The sequence below is a fragment of the Anomaloglossus baeobatrachus genome, chromosome 9 (assembly GCF_048569485.1).
Source record: "Anomaloglossus baeobatrachus isolate aAnoBae1 chromosome 9, aAnoBae1.hap1, whole genome shotgun sequence".
Classification (NCBI taxonomy): domain Eukaryota; kingdom Metazoa; phylum Chordata; class Amphibia; order Anura; family Aromobatidae; genus Anomaloglossus; species Anomaloglossus baeobatrachus.
The window spans coordinates 40,913,052-40,918,950 of record NC_134361.1 but is presented as its reverse complement, the minus strand read 5'-3'; positions in this window follow the sequence as shown (position 1 = coordinate 40,918,950).

The following is a 5,899-nucleotide window of genomic DNA, read 5'->3' as shown; positions in this document are numbered from 1 at the left end:
ATAAGTTGAGCTCAATCAATATGTCTTATTTTAATCTTAAACTATTAAACAACTCTCTACTTACCCCCCCCCCAAATGGAGTCTGTAAGTCTTGTACTCAGTGGTGTCTGCACTAGACCATTCATGATGGAATAAACATATAAACATACCTTCATAAATTCTGGCTACTGATTGATGAGACTTACCTAAGCTTTATATATGACTGACATTAACAATGATTTGGTGTTCACCTGGGTCCAAGGATACAACTATGAACGTCTTATCGCACTGGCGCGTATATGGTATGTACTCGTGGTGACTGCTGGTGTAGAGTGATGTAATTGTCCATATAGTGGATTCAGATCAGGCAGCCTGTAGGTGATCAGTCCACTATGCACCTGATAGTTGCAGCAAATTGAATATTTTTCATTACCATCTGTCAGTGTGAAGCCCAGGTATGTTGCATTACCTTCAGGGACTCCATGTGGAAGGATCTTCTGGTCACGGGTAGGTGGACTTCTATGGGATTTCGTGATGCCACTCTCGGTATTGCGGTCAGGGGGGCCGCCACTGCAGGTTACGGGACGCCTGGGGCTGATGTTGCTTGCAGTTAATGTAGTGGCCTCCCGAGAGTGAGGCTGGCCCCAGGGCCCGGTTTGGGTGTGTGGAACCACAGGTCACAGAATGACTCACACGCACAACAGAATGTCTTTCAGGGGTTTTACTCACGTCAGGTGGCAGGGTGAGTAACCCGGGCGTAGCTGTGATGCACAAAGTAGGTAACCAGGCTCCTTCAGGCTGACTTGTGAGGGTGACTACTGACTCGCTTCCTAGCCGTCTGTTGTTTGTGGTGACCCAGACTTGAAGTCCTACAGGGTCACCCAGGGAAGTTGCTGCTGCCTGTTCTCCCCTTTTTCGGCCCGTTTTCTTGTAGCCTGGACGAGGTCACTCCGGCTGTTTGCCTCCTGTGAACTATGGGCCCTCTCGTTGCTACGTGTCTCCGGACTCTGTGGTGGTTTGGTGAGGGTCATGGAGTGCCCCCACCAGCAGGTTTAGCAGGCCTAGTAAATAGGTTCCTGCTCTGGGGACCTGTAACCCTGTGCGGGCAGAGTCTACAAGGCAGTCCCCTTAATTCACCACCTCTCAGCCCTCCTGGCCCTTGGCGGTGTTTCAGGCGGCACTACCAGGAGCCCTTTCTCCTCCGCTATTAGCCACTGCGCCTGCGGTGTCTGACTAGTGACAGCCTGCAGGGTTCCTCCTTGTGACTGCTCTCCCTGAGCTCCACTTCAGACTTGACTCACTACTCCTCTCCCCACTGTGCCTGTCTACGCAACTTACCAACCAGGCTCTCAACCACACCCCTTGAGTGGACATGGGGGGCCTGCCCCCTCCTGGATTCCCCAGGGGTCCCTATCAAAGGTCAATGTGGGAGACCTGCTTACTATGTGCCTGTGTAATCACGCCTCGGTCAGCCTTCTGGATTATCTGTCTTGTACTCACTCAGCAGGAGTGCAGTACTCAGTGGTGCCTGACCAGGTCAGGGGCGCCACATCAGCAACAGATAGGAGGTGTTACGGGGGGCTGTCTGATAATAACCTAAAGGAGTATCAGACAGTCAGGGTCCACCATGCAAAGACTTTGCTGCAGACTATGGCAGAGTGCAATACCTCTGTTAACGCACAGAAGGATATAATAAGTAAGTAAAGCAATTCCTCCCTTACTTGGAGGGTGTGTGGAATGATCTCTGTTAATAATCACAGAGACAAAGGCAATGTGTGCGAAATGGCACCTACCTAGGCCCGCTCTTCTAGTGGTGCAAAAGAGACGAACAGCAGCGTAAGCCGCACAAAGCTCCTACCTGTGTTCGCTCCACTAGTGTGCGAGGACACGAACCACTAGATATGGCACCTGCCTAGGTCCGCTCTTCTAGTGGTGCAAAAGAGACGAACAGCAGCGTAAGCCGCACAAAGCTCCTACCTCTGTTCGCTCCCCTAGTGTGTGAGGATACGAACAACTGCCAGACGCAGTATAAGGAACGTTACCCTAGCGGCAACGTCCACCTACGAGTCGAATCACAAGGCCCAGCCAGACCATGTGCCTCAGGCACCTGCCTATGTCCGCTCCCCTAAGAGGTAAGGATACGGACAGCAGCCGAAGCTGTAAGGTATAAGAACGCTACCCTGCCGGTAGCGCTCACCTAGCATAGACAGAGGAATGCCTAGAGGAACGCGCACAGAGCGTCTACTCTTATGCATGAACCAAGAGGACTGAGCGCCATGCGGCGTGTGTCAGGGTCTTATATAGACTCTGTGCCTCATCCAAGATGGAGGACACCAGAGCCAATCCGCTGCCAGAACGACAGGAGTGACGTCATGCTGGCCTATCACCGAGCAAGGCGTCACAAGCACATGACCAGCGACCAATCGGCATAGAAGGTGTCAGAGACATGTGACCTCGTGTCAGCGATGATGTCACCCGCACATGTGCAATGGCTCCAAGATAGGACTAAGGGGCACTTTGCACACTGCGACATCGCAGGCCGATGCTGCGATGCCGAGTGCGATAGTGCCCGCCCCCGTCGCAGCAGCGATATGTGGTGATAGCTGGCGTAGCGAAAGTTATCGCTACGCCAGCTTCACACACACACTCACCTGCCGTGCGACGTCCCTGTGGCCGGCGACCCGCCTCCTTGTTAAGGGGGCGGGTCGTGCGGCGTCACTGCGACGTCACACGGCAGGCGGCCAATCAGAGCGGAGGGGCGGAGATGAGCAGGATGTCAACATCCTGCCCACCTCCTTCCTTCCGCATATCCTACGGAAGCCGCAGTGAGGCCGGTAGGAGACGTTCCTCGCTCCTGCGACTTCACACACAGCGATGTGTGCAGCCGCAGGAGCGAGGAACAACATCGGACCGTCGCGTCAGCGTAATCATGGATTACGCCGACGCTGCACCGATGATACGATTACGACGCTTTTGCGCTCGTTAATCGTATCATCCATCCTTTACACACTGCGATGTCGCATGCGATGCCGGAAGTGCGTCATTTTCAATTTGACCCCACCGACATCGCACCTGCGATGTCGCAGTGTGCAAAGTGCCCCTTAGTCTCCAGCGCTCGCACATGTACAGTAGCAAGAAATCTGGACTTAGTCTCCAGCGCTCGCACATGTGCAGTAGCAAGAAATCTGGACATGGTCTCCAGTGCTCGTGTGTCGCCCTGGGCAAGCCAGGGGACACAGATAACAACACCACTACACCCCACACTCCAGGTAGGCACACCTGCTAACCAGAAATCCTTGTTGCCTCCCTCCAGGAGTCTGTGATGCACACCAGGGGGTGGGCCAGGCGGTTGGCTCCGCCCACCAAGGAGCTCACAACTCTGGAGGCAGGAAGTAAACCAGGCAGTTAGCCCCGGGCAGGGGAAGAGTGAAGTCCAGTGAAGGGCTAGAGGAAACAACCAGAAGTGAAAGTGAGGGAAAAGGAAAGTGAAACAGGAGGAAAGCAAGAAGTGGTGACAGAGCCTGAGAGCCCAGCTGTGTGTAGGGCTAGAACAGCAAGGTCAGCGACGGCGGTGACTGTCCGGAGTGGGACAGTTCGGAAGTTCCTGGAAGGACCCCGTTGGCTGTGTGCCCGGTGGTCTGGAGCAGTGTTCCGAAGGACAGTCAGCACCAGGGCAGGGGCCTCTCGGACCCCGGCAAGGCTAGGAGTCGCCCAATTTGCCGAATCCGTCAGCGAAGGGGACGCAGATCCCCCAGCAACAAAGTCCCGATTGACGGCAACAGCCCGACCATTAACGGGGAGACACCGCCACCGCCAAGGCACCAGTTTCCCCAGGGCCAGCGCATGCGGGCAAAGTGTAGAGCTCCTCCGGCCCAGATTGCAGTCGGGGAGCGGGTAACCGGAGGGAATCCACCGATACCACCAGACCACACAGGTGCAAGGAAGAGAGAAGTCACCGTCACCTACCGGGAGTGCAGGTGCAGCCGTCTGTGGGACCGTCCTACCAGCCGTTGGTTTACCGTACAAACTGTGTCCGTGTCAGGCTGAGTGAGTACCATAGTGCCGCAAGGCACAGCGCTGCCCCCGCGTCCCTGCGCCCTCCAGGCCCTACACATTGCATCTCTTCACCGGGCCCCGGGATCACCAACCCCTACCCACGGAGGGGCAACACAACACCTGGCTGCTCCCATCACCATCCCCGGGACCCCCACACTGAGCAGCGGTGGTGCCATCACCACAACCGTGGGTGGCGTCACGAACTATAATCCCAACAAACACCCCCTTTTCACTCACGGGCGAGGAGTGTCGCTCGAGACACCCCGGGATCCGGCCCGCAGCTCGAGCCACCAGGAGCAACTGCCGGACCCGAGCAGAAGGGGTGAGCGCGGTGTGCTGACACCCTCCTCCCCGCCCGCGACACTCGCAGCAACCGTAACAGGAGGGCTGTCAAGGGCATGAGTACCACAGCAGCAGACTATGCAGCTTCTATAAAGCGCATTAATAGAAGCTGTCCTGATCAGATTTTTTTCACGTGGTGACAGTCTTGTGGTGTTGGCTATAGAAGGTCACAGTGTTTGGCTGCACAAACTTCTCCCTGACCTTCTATTTCTGCTTCGTTTTCATCCCTTTCCATTTTAGGACCCTGTGGAGTTTCTCAGTTACTTTTGATCAGCACTTTTCTTGGTGTTTTTATTTACCTTCACTTCTTATTACTCGGTGCTGGTGATGGCTCTTATATCCTTAACAAGTCTTCAGTGCAAGCAGTCGGCTTGCATACATCTGGAGAATCTTTGTGGTTGTTGCAGTTTCTCTCCATGAGTCATCTGGAGTTAATTTGCTGTTAGGGTGAACACTTAATCAGGGTTCACTTGTTGCATACTGCTTGATTCTAATTAATGTTGTATCGAGTGAATGCTTGAAAAATCACACACACACACACACACACACACACACACACACACACACACACACACACAGATATTGATCTTTCCTCGATCAGAGGTGGCCCAGAACTGCGAGATTTATTCAAGAACATGCCTTTATATAACCTAGAAAAGGGCATGGTCGGCTTCTTCAGCGGGCATGCTCGGATGTGTTCATTGGTCAGTGTGTTGAACAATGTGTTAGTCCATGAGCTGATTGGTGGGCGTCATCGTAGGCGGGTCTATGATGTCATCGGGGGTCATCTTAGATATTTCTGAAGACTGGCTTATGTATAGAGAATCGATTTCATTGAGCACACTTCTCACAGTCCTGTATGTCCAGGTTAATTAAGTATTTGATCCAATGGCTCTCCTCAACAATGTGTTTACTTTTTACACTTTACTTAACCTTTATTTGTCATCCCTGTGTCTTCTTTAGTGCTTAGTTGGGTTGACTAAGTGCTCATGCTATCCGCTCCCTACCTAGGGCCTACTTTAGGGTCAGGTATCCGGCTCGGCGCATAGGTGCGGAACTCATCTACGGTGGTTAGGGAAGCTAGGGCCCAGCGGTAGGTTTGGTCAGGAGTCACCATCTCCCCTTCCCTAGACACAGGGTTTCATTTCCTTTTGGCCGTTCACTTGGTGCTTCCTTGTACCTAACATGACCGTGTGTTTTTTTTGTTTTTTTTTTTGTTTGTTTTTTTATTTATAGGAACACTCCACGGGTCCTACAAAAAGTTGTAGAAAGTTTTACTCCATAATCATGAGAGAAAAAATCAAGTAGGTCTTGCAAACAAACACCAAAATGTGTCAGTTTTAACCAGCACAAAGAAGTCCCCTAACTTCAGTTGCACTCCCGATTTGTAGATACATGGAAATTAAAATTGCTGCAACTGGAGCTCCTTGATTTCTCTTTAGATTTCTCTGTATGTTGAGAAATTATAAGGAACCTTTAAAAAACAAAAAAAAAAATCTGCATATGACTCTCTCTTCATAGG